Source organism: Dendropsophus ebraccatus, chromosome 1 (genome assembly GCF_027789765.1).
Source record: "Dendropsophus ebraccatus isolate aDenEbr1 chromosome 1, aDenEbr1.pat, whole genome shotgun sequence".
NCBI classification, from domain to species: Eukaryota; Metazoa; Chordata; class Amphibia; order Anura; family Hylidae; genus Dendropsophus; species Dendropsophus ebraccatus.
Window position 1 is genome coordinate 62592786 of NC_091454.1, and position 16987 is coordinate 62609772.

The following is a 16987-nucleotide window of genomic DNA, read 5'->3' on the forward strand; positions in this document are numbered from 1 at the left end:
GCACCATCTTCTCCGCTGCACCTTGCCAGGAACAACGTTGGTGACCCTGGAGGTACTAAGCAAACTTTATGTGCAGGCATGCCCAGTGGTGCTGATGCCCCTGACTTTGGCGACATAACTGGCCTGGATGATTTATTGGACTCCTCATCACCGTTAACCATCCCATCTCTGAAATCCATCTTGTTGAAAATGCAGCGTTTTATGCAGGATGGCTTTCAACACACCATTGCAGCCATTAAAGATTCTGTCTCTGTCATGGAAAAGAGAGTGCACAAGTTGGAAGGGGCAATTGCTGAATTTATCACCAATTACAATTCTCTGATTGAATCGCATTGGACTTTGCATGAGGAAGTGGATCATCTCCGTACTGCACTAGCAGCTGTTGATGATCGTTCTCGAGCACATAATGTGAAAATACGGGGCATCCCCGAAGCTATTCTAGCTCCAGATCTCTCACACTTTGTCCAAAGCCTCGTGGATGACTATACTCCGCATTATGCCTCCAAGGATTCCAGCATTGATTGGGTGCGACGGGTACCTCGGCCCAAAAATCTGCCTATTGAGGTTCCCCGGGATACCATTGTCCGCATTCAACATCTCCGCACAAAGATCGCTTTCCTTGCCGCGGCTAAACAGAGTAAGGAAATTATACATAGGAATGTGGCGATTTCTGTATACTCGGACCTCTCACCTACTACCCTGAACTTTCGCAGATCTCTAGTTCCGTTTACTTCTGAGCTGAGGAAACATGCTATTCTTTATAAGTGGAGCTCCCCGTCGACTCTGACTGTAATTAGAGGTGCTGAGACTTTCTTAGTTCAAGATTTGGACGAAGGGATGCAGCTTTTGAGAGACTGGAATACACCACCGGGCAATTGTGGAGCTACCCTCCCTCCTGATCCTGGAGGAGATGAGCCTGCTGCCTGAGAACTTTTCGCTCTGCTCCATTGGTGTTTTGGCTTCGCAAGCCTAAGTTCTCAGCGTGCCATCCTGTCCTACTTAGCTCGGATATCCCTTCCGTAGCTTGATCGATAGGCCCAGCAGTTATGGTTTAGAAAATTTGTTAGCCTACACGTCCTTCTTTCCTTGGCTGTTGCTGGACTCAGTGCCCCCCATACTCCCGTAGCTCTTTCCATCTTGAGCTACCTCACATAACCTAGTAGGATCCTAGGTGACTGTGTACCTGTTTATTGTTTATTGGTTGTCGATGTCCCCTGTCTATCACTTGTAGATATTTTGACGCTTCTATACACATTTACATGCTCCCCATGTGTATCTACAACTTGTCACTGTATTATATTTGTTTGTTTGTCCTGTATGTCTTTCGTGCTGTCTCCCTTCTTCCCCTTTTTCCTTTCCCTTGGTTTGCGTTGCTTCCCCTGACTGTATTCTTATCAGTGCTTTGTGTTGCATTTGATATACATTTCTGCTTTTCCACTCTTTATAATTTTCAATGATGATTTAAAGTGGTTATGCTTTTTCGAATATGCGCAGCAATAATCGCGACCTGAATACCCCTTTTTATAGCTGTTTTGCATATTATTGTTCAACATTACTACTGTTCAGCACTGTTCCTTTGCTTGTACTATTAACATGTGGGTTGTTCGCATTCCTTCCTTCCTTAAGCAACGTTACTTATGGTTTTTTCATTTACATTTCTTTGTTTCCCTTTCTTTCTCCCCCCCACCCTTAGCCCCCTGTTCCCGTCACATCCTTCTCCCCTCTCCCCCTTCCCCTCCCCCCTTCTGCATACCCTCCCTTGTCTCTCTGTGTTTTGCGTTCCTTTATGATTATAATTTTGCATTTCCACATGCTGTTTATTTTGCTCCGTATTTGCATTTACTATGCCTACTGTATTGCTTTGCGTTTGTTATGGCACCACTTTATTGCATTTCTGTTTTGTTTGAAAAAACTTTGAAAAATACCCTTCTTCAATAAAAATTTATTGAACCAGAAAAAATTAATGTTAAATTACATATAAGGCTATGTTCACACTACGTAAAAGTACGGCAACAATGGGCGTACTTTGTACGGGTGAACACGCCGCATGTTTTTTTTATGGGATCCCGGCCGGTGCGTATACACATTGTATATGCTCCGGCCGGGATCCCTCGCGCCGCCGCATAGAACTGACATGTCAGTTTTTTGCGGCCGCAATTCACTGAAACCCATGTCAGTTCACACAATGTGTGCTGTGTGGAGTTCTGATGCAGGCACATGCTAATGCGCCCGCATCAGAACACTGCGGCCAGAAAGATAATCCGGCCGTTACTTAAGTACCGGCCAGGATGATCTTTGCAGAGACCGGCAGTTCCGTGATCCGGAAACGGCTGGTCTCTTATGCCTTGTGAACATAGCCTAATATCAAGTTTTTCTCTGGACTGCATCTGTACGTAGCCAGGGTAGGTTCTCGTGTCGTGTTTCTTCTTTGGAAAATGGCATTACAAAATACAATGCATACAGTACTCTGGCTCTTTTTAATTTTTTGCTGCATATTTTGTTGTTATTGTCGACACAGACTCAACTCGTTCAAATGGAGATAATGCACCTTCTGGCTTGACAACACTGTTTCCATGTGGGATGTTCATAAATCAGTGACATGTAACTTATTCAAACATATTTTAACTTTATATGAAAAACAAATGCAAACCAGTGTGAATACCAACATATGGCACATCCATGCCAAAATATGTGCCAAACAATATAATGGGAAGATTATCTCATACTTGAAAGGTCTAGCTGTACAACATTTTATTGTATCCCTAGCCTCGTATGCACTAACGCCTCTTACAGATCTATGTAAAATGGAAAGACGTTTGTGTCTGTATAAGGTCTTGGCTCGGCTGTGACCTAAACTGAAGTCATCATGATGTGAAGTGGCCTTAGCCTTATGTAGGCACAAGAAGGCCCAGATTAATTAGGGTAAAATTACACAGAAAGATTATCTGACATTATCTGCCAAAGATTTGAAGGTGAAGACAGAAACAGACTATAAACAGGGATCAGGTCATAAAGAAAAGCCTGAGATTTCTCCTCTTTTTAAATCCATTCCTGGCTTTGGCTTCAAATCTTTGGCAGATAATCTGTCAGATAATCTTTCTGTGTAAATGGAGCCTTAAAAGCAAACTGACAGGTTTTTTTTTCCCTACAGCAAACATTGGTAGAACTTGGTAATATATAAAACATATATTGATAACTGTGGGGAAAAAAATCTGATAGTGTCAGGACAGGCTAGGATAAACACGGATGATACAGAGAAAAGTGCGGCTCTGATGCTGCCCAACGCCCACTATCCCTGTCTACTTGTCTCAGAAGACAAAAATACATACCAAGTCAAGAGACAAAGACGTAGTCAGGGACACAAGCCAAAGTCATTTAACCAAGATCAGGATAGTAAATCACAGGGCAGTAAGCTAGTATAGACACACTAAGTACTGTGTTGCCTGTAGTCAAGGACATTGCCGGGTAACCATAGTGTGCATCCCTGCAGCTCTAGCCCTGATATCCCTGAGGAAGTCGTGAGGATGGCTGGACATGTGGGGTGTTCCTCTCCTCACCTCACCCTTTGACCTGACCACACATGGTGAACTCTGTGTTCCTTTTTTTATACTTTTTATTTTCTCGATCTAAACACTGTATTACATGATCTACGTTATTTTTTTCTGAGGGTTGTTTGATTTAATGTTGTCTATTGCCAGGTTGTTTGATGAATCCAAGTTTGGACACAAATGGGTATGAGACTTTTTAAGTGCTTTTTTTTGTTGTTTGTTTTAATGTTTGATTTCGGACATCTTTTGCAAACAGCGGACATTGTTTATAAGTAGTTCACACACAGTTTTCCTTTTTTCACTGTTATTTCTCCGATCTTTACTATTAAATTGAATGGACTTTTCAATAAGCCACACCCAAAGGCCAATTAGTAATCCCAAACTAAAATAATGTGCAAACACCAGTCATTACACTAAGGGGAGGCCAGGCTGCTAAATAACGTCTGTTATTTTAAACTGAGCTGAAAAAACTTTGTGTGAACATAGCCATAGGCTGAAAAGGTATGGGCCCAGATTTATCAAAGTAAAATATCCGCTGGTGTAAACTGCCCACAGCAACCAACCACAGTTAAACTTTCATTTTACCAGAGCTGAAAGCTGAGCTATGATTGGTTTGATTATTGGTATGATTGGTGACAAAGGTTGGATCCCGCCTCCGTCACTGACTGGCTGATCGGACTTGAAACGTCACATCTCAAGCTGGCGTCAGAGACGAGAAAGCGGCCAGGCAGCGGGGACCGGAGTGCCGCGATATGGAACCTGCCGCTGGAACCGGGGAGGTGAGTAGACGTTGCTGCCCTCAGCCACCTCCTCCCCGGCAAGATCAAAAAAAGCCCCCCTGCCGGAGTAACCCTTTAAGCAATTAGGTTGTAACTGCTAAAACTGATAGAACTGCTTTGTGTGTTATTTCTATGATGGGAATTAAAGGGAACCAATCAGCCCAATCAGACTGATATGGTTCCCTAAACCGCTGTATACAGCTTTTGAGCAGCCTGCAGCACGTACTGGCCACGGCTGCAGAAGAAGCTGTATACCTGAAAAAAGCAGTTTAATCACATGGGAGCATGACAGGCAAAGGCAGGGAGGTAGTCATCTGGGCGGCTCTCTGCTTGTCAGCGCACTCCAAGGGGATGATTGAAAGGCAGAGAAGTCCGTTATTGGCCTCTCAGCCTGTCAATCATCCCTCCTAGCACGCTGACAGGCAGAGTGCAGGGACTAGGCATGGGTAGGGAGCCGCCCTGATGACTACTTCCACGCCTGTGCTTGTCACGCGCCTGGGTGATTAATCTGCTTTTTTTGGGGCATACAGCTTCTGCTGCAGCCGTGGCCAGTATGTGCCGTGGGCTGCTCAGAAGCGTTATACAGTGGTTTAGGGAACCATATCAGCCTGATTGGGCTGATTGGTTCCCTTTAATTAGTGGTTTTATTAATGTACACCAGAGAAAAGTTTAATTTGTGCAAAGTCCTTGGTTGTGTAAAAATTTTGTGACTTATCCTTTATTTGCTCCACGCTCACTGGACAGAGAGGGGCTGTGGCATTATGCAGAGGGGTGTGGCCTTCCAGTGGGCTTACAATTTATGTCTACATGCCCATGACGAAAATCCAGGTTTGAGCTGCCGTAATTTCTTAGGCTATCAAATGATGATCCTTCACTAAACAGGAGATTAAGGAGAATGTTGTGGTCCATTCTGTGCTGCAAGCTAAATTGGTAAAATTACCTAACAAACTTAGGCCATAAAACAAACCATCAAAAGGTACATGTGTGACACCGGGCTAAGAGACAGACATCAGGCTGTAAGTGTTCCACTGAATTCAAGCCTCTTCTCTCCAAGGCCATCATGGTGGAGAGCAAGAGGGCAGTGGAGGATTAAAGTGTCACTGTCGTGAATTTTTTTTTTGCAGAAATCAATATAACAGGCGATTTTAAGAAACTTTGTCATTGGGTTTATTAGCCGAAAAATGCATTTTTTATCATGAAAAAGCAGTTTGAAGCTCTCCCTCCTGTCTTCATTGTTCTCCAAAGGAGAGAGCTAAATAAAAGACCAAAACAGGGCAACAAAGAGTTAATCTACAAATACCTCACCCTCTATCTCCTCTGACCATCAGCACTGACCTCTCAGAGCTCTGATTAGAGCTGTCACCCAGCTCTGTGCCTGTAATCCTCTGTTATCTGCTTTCTGCTGCCGTCTAACTCCCTCCTTCTTCCTCCCCCCTCCCCTCTCTATAGGAACAGACAGACTCTGCAACAAGTCACAATTTTCAGATTTTTTGCAGTGGATGGAAAAGAGTAGAGGAGGGGGGGGGTCTGGGAAAAGGCTTTTTAAATGCAGAAAATGGCATATTTGGCTAATAAACCCAATTAAAAAAGTTTCTTAATGGTGCGTTCACACCTACAGGATCTGCAGCTGATTTTCTGCAGCAGTTTTCAGTTAAATAACAACACAGCATCAGATTTGATGCTGTGTTCAGTTATTTAACTAAAATCTGCTGCAGAAAATCAGCTGCAGATCCTGTAGGTGTGAACGCACCCTAAATAACCGGACTATTGATTTCTGCAATAAATAAATAAATTATAATAAGACAGTGACTCTTTAAATAACATTCTGTCCTAACATGTGGTATTGCAGTTTAAATCTTTTCTGGGATATATAGAGTCACAACCAAAACTCCCAAGCTATAGCTGAAATAACAAGGTAAAGAAATAATAGATGATGTAAATAAACAGATGCATACAAATATTTCATCATACAAGTAAATATCTGCAAAGTGCTTCCTACTGGGTGTATAAAGTAATGACTGTATATTCAATGCTACTATCTGGTGTCACAGGTAGAGTATAGTAACCCAATTGTTGGTGGCACTTGGAAATCATTTAATTCCTATTAAGTGAAAGCTCACATTTTTTTATATTAGTTTGTTATCCTTAGAAGAGAAGAGGAAATAGTATGACATATATGATTTTCTCAAACTATTTCACTTGTCACATGACATTTAAAATTCCAATATAGATAAACTTTGTTCTCCGCTAAAACGGACAAGGTGTAAACAGAAAAGTTTGACAAACCAACGTGCTTAAAGGACAAGTGCCATGAAAAACTTTTTCCCAGTAATTGAAGCACATTACAAAGTTATATAACTTTGTAATATGCTTCAATCACCTATCTGCCTCCCTTCCCTGTCTTTCCCCCCCTCCACCCCCCACCAGGAAGTGTCCTAACTCACACAGACCTGATGACTGCCGTCACTGTCACCAGGCAGCTCCTTGTGAGGATGAGTCATCAGCAGGAGGGCTGGTCTAGGTCCTGTTACAGCAGCCCCCCCTCCCCAGTCCAAGTGATGGCTTGCAGTTGTTCAGCCAATGGGAGCTGAGCAAGCTGAGTCACCTGACAAGGCGGGGGGGGGGGGGCTGCTGTAACAGGAGAAGGAGCTGAGAGAAGAGCTTGGTGACGGTGACAACAGTAATTAGGTCTGTGTGAGTTAGGACACTTCCTGGTGGGGGGTGGAGGGGGGAAAAGACAGGGAAGGGAGGCAGATAGGTGATTGAAGCACATTACAGAGTTATATAACTTTGTAATGTGCTTCAATTACTGGGGAAAAGTTTTTCATGGCACTTGTCCTTTAATTTGTAAAGGCTTTATTGTTTTATCTTCTTAACGTCTAACAAGGGCTTAGGGTTTTCATTTTAAAATCATTAAATGGTTTCTGCATTACTATGTAAAGCAATTAGTAACACATATGGTTCTTGAAAGCTTGCAGGTTTTTTATCCATGTATTTTGTGCACATTACCTATGTTAATGGTTGAGTCATTTCATACACATATAATACATCTGACAAGTTCTGCATATATTGTGTTATAAAAAGGCCAATTTTTATTAGTACTGAAAGCTTTTTTTATCACTGCTTGCAGTAGTATGCAGTAAATGCGATAAACCCTCATTATCAGTCAGAGGCAAAAAGTGTCAGTATGGCCCCCGTTCAGATGCAAAAATATGGTGCTACTAATGTTGAGTGAACCAGTCAAAATGTTATCCAATGTTAGCAACGTTATCCAAACCCCAAACGCTTGACATTTCATTCACCGCAGCTGAAGATTATGGATGCTGCCCTAAGGCTGCCAGGAAAACATGGATACAGACTTTCTAGGTCAGCATCTAACTTCTGCAGCCTCTGGGAATAGAATGGCAAGCGTTGGGGGTTTGGATAATTTTGCTAAACCTAAACATTTTAACAGATTTGAGAGAAAAGTCCTTTGATAAGCAAGGGGCACTATAAAAAGGTGTGTTTATGTTTGTCAGTCATTATTTGCCTACCACCAGCAACCCTTTAAAGAAAGTCAGTGAAAAGAAAAAAGACAAGAATTCTGCAAATTTAGAAGGGTTTTATTTTTATTCCATTCACTGCACAGTCAGGGTACAGTATGTTCACATGACAATTTTTTCTGTCCTTTTTCTTTTTCTCAAAACGACATCAGTCATTTTGAGCAACCAAATGACGGCTGTCAGTACATAGTTATAGTTTAGGCCTTTTTGCACTTAGTTCTTTTTTGAAGGTCCATTGAATTTAGTAGTAAAGATGCTAAAATGTGTGTGAACAACTAAAAATAAAGTCAGTTGTTTGCAAATGCACAACTGCAAATAATTGTCATGAATATTATTTTGGCACGTCTGTTTTTTAATACACTATGGGGAAAATTTATCAAACTGGTGTAAAGTAGAATTGTCTTAGTTGCTCCTAGCAACCAATCAGATTCCCCCTTTCATTTCTCACAGATTCTTTGAAAAATGAAAAGGTGGGATCCGATTGGTTGCTAGGGGCAGCTAAGACAATTTTACTTTACACCAGTTTGTTAAATCTCTCCCCATGTGCATTGGGCAGCTGTCATTCCATCGACTTCGTATATAATTCCATAATAATGGACACGTTTTAACTTTTAACTTTTTAACTTTTTAACTTTTTACATGGTGTGACAATAGCCCATGAATGACATATTTATTTGGTGTGTCAGCACTGTTAGAGAAATACTAAATCTATATATTTTTTTATGTTTACCACAAAATGTGCAATATAAAAAAATATTTGTGAAAGTCTTTTCTAATAAGAAATAAAACAAAACAAAAAACTCTGTTCAGAGTCCTTATCTATAGGTCAGAGTGGGCACCAGCCTTGTTTAGCATTACACAGACAGCCTCTCTCTCTCTCTCTCTCTCTCTCTCTCTCTCATAAACTAGTGATAAACTCTAAATGCTAACCAGATCAGTGTATTACATCATTGTGTTCAGCCGTTCTCCTAATATGCAGAAGAATAGGATTCTTGCCATCCCCCTGCCCTCCAGCTGCTAAATGACAGGTGACTGCCTATACACAGCATGGAGAGATAACTGCAAATCAGCAGCTGGTGTGCACATAATGGAGAGGACTACTTATTGTCCATGTTATTCAGAAAGATATCTTTGGATCCGCTGCACAGAACAATGTAAGTGATACATCATTCTGTTCAGCTTATCTGTCACTAGATTATGCTACCCTCAGGAAAGCATAACCCTACTGACAGTTTCTTTAAACAGTTGCTGCCAGGTTTCTACACGTATAACAGCTGGTTGTACAGACCTCAGCAAAGGGGCACTTTTCTGTTTACTGTTAAGAAATCCAACTAATTTTCACCATGAAAAATCAACACTTAGGGATTTTCCAATTTTAAAGAGAATCCCTTGAAGAGTGGAGAATTCACACCTTTTTGACACTAAAAATATGCCCCTTGTAGATAGCTTTATCCAGAGAAATGCATTTAAATAGCTAAGGCTGGGTTTACACTGCATTTCTGCAATCCATTCAACGTATCTGTTTTAATTGGTTACATTTAACGGACAGAAGAACGTAGTCAACACTATTTTTGAGTACGTTAAAAAAAATCATCCGTTTCGATCCTTTTTTTTTATAATGGAAGTCAATGGAAAAAAATGGATCCAAACAATTGACACACAATTGCACCTGTTTTTTTCCATAAAACATACACGTTAAATGGATAGGCAAAACGCAGTGTGAACCCAGCCTTACAGTGAAGAAAATTATGTGTGTGTGTGTGTATTCTGTACATTGTAGCTACATGCATATAATAATACAAAATGTTTATACTAATAGGTTCATATTACAAATACAATTTTTTTCCGAATTTAACTGCACATTTAATATACTAAAACATATGGAAAGTCATTCAGTAAGTGTGAAAACCTACTTTATGGCCAGCTGTACCATTTGCCTGCCTAACCCTGACTTCTTGTTAAATAATAATTTGCTGAAATTATCAGTGAGCTGTTTTAGATAGCAATTCTCACTATTATCTAACTGTTATTTTCCCTTGGAAAACCACTCTTGATGGTTTATAATGTTATCACAATCAGAGATCAATCAGCACTTTGCAGAAACAGTTTGGCAGATGGAACATTATAATGCTTACAATAGTCTAAATCTGTGCATAACCTAGAGCAATGGCTGACATTCATATTACTTATGCTCTGTGTAGCCATCTTGACTAGGGATGAGCGAACTTTTGAAAAGTTCGGTTCGGTTCGATCCCCCGAACTTTCCTGAAGTTCGGATTCTTACGAACTGTACCGAAAACGAACCTTGCAATTAAGGCTGAATAATTGCAGCTACAATAGTGGGAGTGTGATAGGGTATAGTTTTGTGTAGTTGCAGTTGCTATTACAATGAAAAACGTGGAAAAAATCAAAGTGCAAAAATAGTGAAAAAAAAAACAAAAAACGGCAAATCGGCAATAATGCCTATGAAAATAGGGGGAACCCTATGCATTTTTTTTTAATTATTTATTTATAAAAAAAAAAAAAAGAGTAGGGTTCCCCCTATTTTCATAACCAGCTGGGTTAAAAACCAAGCAACAGTAGCCTGGTAACACCAGGGTAGGAAGAGCCATTGGTTTAGGCCCTCCCCAGCCTAAATATTACCAGCCTGCTGCCGCCCCAGTCCAGGAGCGCCAGTTTTGATGCTCCGGGACCACTGGCACCCCGCTCTTCCCAGTACCCCTGGTGGCATTGGGTACTGGGGTAGTAATGGGGGGGTTAGTGTTAGCCATTTTATACCGGCTAACACTAGGCCCCGACTTAGCAATGGATTTCGTCTATTAGACGGCTTCCACTAATAAGTCTATAAAGTAAAGAAATAAAGACAAGACACAAGTGAACATTTTTTTTTATTCAAATAAAAACACCCCCACACTCCTCATTGACCATTTTATTTAAAAAAAAAATCAAATCGAATCCGACGTAATCCACAGGATACCGATATCTGAAAAACAAAAAGGAAGAAACACACAAAAAACATGCAAACAGGAGCACAACACCCATCATTGTGAGCGGTGTTCTGCACTTTACAGTATGCAGCATCGCAGATCGCATTTACAGATCGCTGCTAACTGTCTGGCCCCCAAGGGGTTAAGGGAGGATGCATTGCATCCCCCTTAACCCCTTGGGGGCCAGACTGATGTCAGTCTGCACCCATACCAGCAAGGAAGGGATTAAGTGACCCCCCCTTCCTTGCTGGGATGGGTGCAGTGCTGGGGAGGGGGTGGGGAGTGCTGTATACTCACCCTCTGATATCCCGATGCGTCCTCTTTGCTTGTCCGCAGCACGATGAAGTCACTGTGCTGCGGACCCGCTAATTATATGTGCGCTCAGCCGATCAGCTGATAAGGTGAGCGCACATGTGATTCAAAATTATTCTTCTAATAATGCTATTGTGATAGCATAATTAGAAGAAACATTTGATGTTTTAATTAAAGTAAAGTATTAATTATTACAGTGAGCTCTTTTACCGGGAATATGAATTAACGGCTTGAAAAGAGTTTCCTGTAATAATTAATATTTAATTGATAAAACACATTTTCGTTGTAATAAAATTATTTTCGTTGTTCAATAATTTAATTTAAACGAATCCATACTTGTGCAATTAAATATACTGTAAAAAAAAATATATATGTAAATATACATTTATTTATATATATATATATATATATATATATATATATATATATATATATATTTATTTTAACAGTATATTTAATTGCACAATGATGGATTCCTTTTAATTAAATTATTGAACAACTAAAGTGACTTTATTACAACGAAAATGTGTTTTATTAATTAAATATATTAACCATTAGAGGCATGGGCATTATTGCAGAGGATCGCTAACCCCGTAATGCCGATTCCTGTAATACTGTTTCCCTACTTTCCCAGATGCATTCCAGAGGTGTTTGCATCACTTTCTAAAGATTTCTTGGATGTCTTTGACTTTATTTGTTATTGTTATTTTAACAAGATTCGTTACGAACTTTCTCAAAGTTCGGTTCGGTGACGAGCCAAACTTTTTGCAAAGTTCGTAACGAATCTAGTTCATTACGGTTCGGTTCGCTCATCCCTAATATTGACTAGTGCAAACTATTCATATGGAAATTGTTTACTATAAAAAAAAAAATCTTTTAGTTTTGTAGTAATCAATTTATTTATAGAAGTAAAATGCTTTATAATAAAACTGAAAAAAGGTTTAGTTCCCATCAAGGTTATGCCAGTTTTTTGATCATTTGGTTTTATCTATCCTATTTAAAGGGGTTTTCTGTTTCTTTTCAGAAACGGCTTGACTAGCAGGGAGAGAAGAAGCTGAAAAGGACATACCTTTTCCCATGTCCCTTGTCATATGTAAATTCACACTACGTTTTTGCAATCCATTTTTTCCATCCGTTTTCTTTTTTTGCAAAAAACGGATGCAATTTTTTTTTTAAAAAAAGGCATCGCTGAAATGTGTGTTGGGGTGGGGGCAGACAGTGGACAGTTTCACCATTCACCTACTTGTTCTCATCACGTTTGTATATGGTTCTCACTAAGCCCCCATTGTCCGGTGCCTAGGGCAGCACCTTTCGGGGGGCAGCACCAGGGAGAACCTCCATTTCAGTCTGGTGTGTTTACGAGGGGGGGGGGGGGTATGGTGGTATTGGTCAGGTCTGTAATGATGGTGTTATCCAGTCACAGTATGGCGGTATTGGTAACGTCTGGTGTGGCGGTGTTATCTAGACACAGTATGGAGGTAGTGCTTATGTCTGGTATTTTGGCGTTAAATGTGCTGTAATCATTGATTTAATGTGAAAATTTGCTTATGTTTTAAGCAGTTAAAAACCATGAAAAACACCATTCAGACTATGCTCCTACATGTAGAGAAATGCATGTGGCCGAAACCACGCTCCCATTTCTTCCCCAGTAGTCATGTGCTGTTACCAGGATTATTGGCCATATGCCTATTAGTTACCGCATGAGGGTCTGGTTTCGGCTGCATGTGGTGTCATACAGTAAATGTGGGAAAACGGCCTAAGACTGATCAGATATAAATAGAAAAAAGCAGCTGTTAAAACGGCCCTAATTACAACATAACAGAACTTTGGAATTTAGTAAGGGGATGGATAAAGGGGTTTGCAGATCATCCCCCTTATGTTACTTTCCCACCACTGTTTTGTGTTGTCCTTGTTGGTGAACTTCATAATGTATACCTTCACCATACTTTTATGATAGCTGTCACCTTGTAACATGTTTCATAGATAGACCACCTTCTGGCCTCCATAGTAATTTAGATCTATGGCTATGGTATCCTTGCTATATGCACTAAGGGATTTCCAGATAAATACAGTAAAAGGACACCACTAATGTGGTATGAAAATAACCCTACTCCCCACTGTCACTTCAGTAGTTAGACTTCTACTGATAGGGACATTGACAGCTATGCTATAAAGTAAAGAACCCCTTTTATCTTCAGATAGAGTAAGATAACCACTATTTTTACCAGTACTTATATCATGTAGAGATATTTTTTTCCTGTTCTAAAAATGGACTTGTCCAGTATGTTTTATATGTCAAAACAATACATTTCTTTTAACATCTGGACATTGGTAGTTTGGATAAATGACAACTACAAAGCATAAATGTGATTTCATATAATATATCACTGTAATTTCAAAATTGCTTTTGTGCATCTGGCTGTTATAAGTGACTTTTGAAGGATATTTCCTCCGTCTAATGATGGTAATCAAGTAGTTGTCACCCTTTAATCTTCGGAGACAAATAATCAGTATATATTAAAAACTGAGATGACTAGAAAGCCTGTATGGGGAAGAAAATTTGACACAGTGCAGGAATATGGCACAAAGAAGTCCAGCGTAATACCAACCTGCCAGCTCTCTTCCTTTGATGTTCTTCCATAATAACAATCCTGAATTCATTAATCTGGATAAAATTATCTAGTTAAAAATCAGTTTCTTATTTCTTCCTTTTTGAATAAGTTATAGTAATGTGAATTCTTGCAATTTCAATTACTCTGACAATGAAGGAAGAAACCAGGCTATTTAATGTTTTTCCATCATATATTCCAATATACCAATATTCCACCATAGAATCAGAGAAGGGCAGTGATTGGATCATTGGTAGTGGAACATTTATTTAGCTGATAATTGGCCCGAGATAAGCTGACCATTTTAACATGTTACACCTTCCTTTCTTGAGCATCTCCTTGGGGTCCAGTGCCTCAAGCAAAATATAATGTTTTGCACAATGTTATGCATGGACAAACCATAAAGGGGCAGCATTAGTGTATAGCGAACCTAACAAACTGTTCAGGTTCAGCAATGTTCTCCGCACCCAAATGCTTGGCATTTGACTCCCGGCGGCTGAAGAAGTTGGATGTAGCCCTAGGGCTTAACAGTTTAGCAACAACAGGAAATACTACAAATAGAGATGAGCAAACCTCGAGCATGCTCAAGTTCATCTGAACCCGATCGGTCGGCATTTGAATAGCGGTGGCTGCTGAAGTTGGATAAAGCCCTAAGGCTATGTGGAAAACATGGATATAGTCATTGGCCATGTTTTCCAGACAACCTTAGAGCTTTATCCAAATTCAGCAGCCACCGCTAATCAAATGCCGGGTTTGGATGGACTCGAGCATGAGATTCGCTCATCTCTAACTACAAACACTTCACTTTTTAGAATCAGTGGGGAGGTTCCAGACCTTATACCCTCATCAATACATCAATAAGTGACCTGCATCAAAACTCATAATAAGAAAAACCCTTTAATTCGAACTCTAAAGTATCTACTATCATTCCTGTTTTTTGTAAATAATTTCACAAAATATGGCAGTATTTTCAATGGAACTTTTTCACTTTAAATATCTATATCCTACAAAGAAAAACAATGATGGACAGTAAACTCAGATTTTATTCAAATGATACTTTATTACAGAACCATTGTTTTTTCATTGTAGGATAAATATATTAACCCCTTGCCTCTTCAGCCTGTTTTGGCCTTAATGCCCTGGGCCTATTTTAAAAATCTGACCTATCTTCTGTATATAGTCATTGTGTCTTGCAATTGTGTCTTAGGTGACATATTAAGAGCTGAAAAAAATTCCAGGAGAAAAATGAAAATATATCCGAAACCAACTTACCTAGATCATATGAGAACAGCATTTAATTTATCCCCATGTAACTGCTTGGTTATATTTTAGAAGGTATTGCATTTAGACATTAGACAAACCAGCCAAATACATTGTGCCAGAAGGTTTGGTACTCTGGGGTAGCACACAATTGTTTAGTTTAACCTATCTGGTGGTTAACAAGTAGCAGCCTTATTAGTATTTAAGCAATACTTTTACATGACTCGCTTAACCTAAATCTTTCTCTCTGATATTTCGCTGCATGTATATGTATCATACTGTTTTCCCATAGACTGAATTTGTCGTACTACAAAGTGTGAAAAACCTGGAAGCTATGTCTCTGATGGTCACTGCTCTGACCCTGCGGGTGTCTGGGATTTCACCACAGGTTGACCTGACTGCTGTGATATTGATATTCCGTGTTATGCAGGCTTCACTAAAGCACAAACCATGGAAGATGAAATAGAATTGAATACTGCAAAGGAATTTTCTTCTTTATTTTATTTGTCAAATCACGTGCAAAGGATATAGAATGATGCATATATACGAAAATGACATCTAGATATCATGCAACAGAATAGGGACGATACTTGCAAATGTTAGTTATACTGATAGAATTATATGATTTCTTATTATAAAGATCAACATGTCTTAAGGTAACAGGTCTTTGCAAAAAAAATAAGAGGGGAAATAGGGGTTCATTAACCCCTTAATGACATCTGGCGTAAATGTACGCCCCCACAGGGTGGGCTTTAACGCAAACCTGCATACATTTATGACCAGTGTTTTCCCGATCGCTGTGTGTTCACACACAGCGATCGGGGAAGATGGCCTGCTATAATGCATAGCATGCCATCTCTAATATTTTTTATTTTCACAGAACATGTTCTACATATGTGTCCGTCACCAGTGGGGTCCATATGCTCACTGCACCCCTAGTTAGATTCCTTGAGGGGTGTAGTTTCCAGAATGGGGTCACTTGTGGGGGGGTTTCTACTGTCCTGGCAGCACAGGAGCTTTGTAATTGTGACATGGCCTCCATCCTCCATCCTCCATTCCAGCCTCTAAATGGCGCTCTGCCCTTTTGGTGGCTTGCCCTGTGCCCATATGGCACATTATGTCAACATGTGGGGTATTTTCGTACTTAGGGGAAATTACCCTACATGTTTTGTGTTCACTTTCTTTTTTAACCCCTTGTGGAAATAGAAAAAAATCAAGGCTAGACCAACATTTAGTGTAAAAATGTTTTAATTTTTACACTACATCATTGATCTTGTCTTGATTTTTTCATTTTCACAAGGGGTTAAAAGATAAAAAAAAACACAAAATGTGTAGAGCAACTTCCCCTGAGTATGAAAATACCCCACATGTGGACAAGTGCCAAGTGGGTGCAGGGTAAGCCTCCAAAGGGAAGGAGCGCCATTTGGTTTTTGGAGGCTGGATTTGGCTGGAATGGATTTCAAGGGGCTTGTTGCATTTAAAAGGCCTCTGTGTTGCCAAGACAGTTGAAACCCCCCACAAGTGACCCCATTATGGAAACTACACCCCTCAGGAAATGTAACAATGGGTGTAGTGAGCATATGGACCCAGGGCCGGTTTTAGACTAGATGTGGCCCTGGGCAAAGTTAAAGGTGGGGCCCCAAATGCTGAAATATTTTAGCAACAATTTAAGGTCCCCATACATTTTACTCTTTTGTTGGTGGTACCTGTTGCTCCTGGTGGGTTCGGCCATCAGTGTAAGGTGTATGGGGCTCTCTGGACAGTCCTCTGACAGATGATATCAGTGGACATAGGGGATAAAGCTTGATGGAAAATCAATGCCCAACCTCTTTGTTCTAAGAGAGATAAGCCGCCATTAGATCTGTATGGCTATGGCTTTACCCTCTCATAGAAAACACAGGAAAACTCAGATGTGCCAAATTTCTGTGTATGGGGAGGACGGGACCAGAT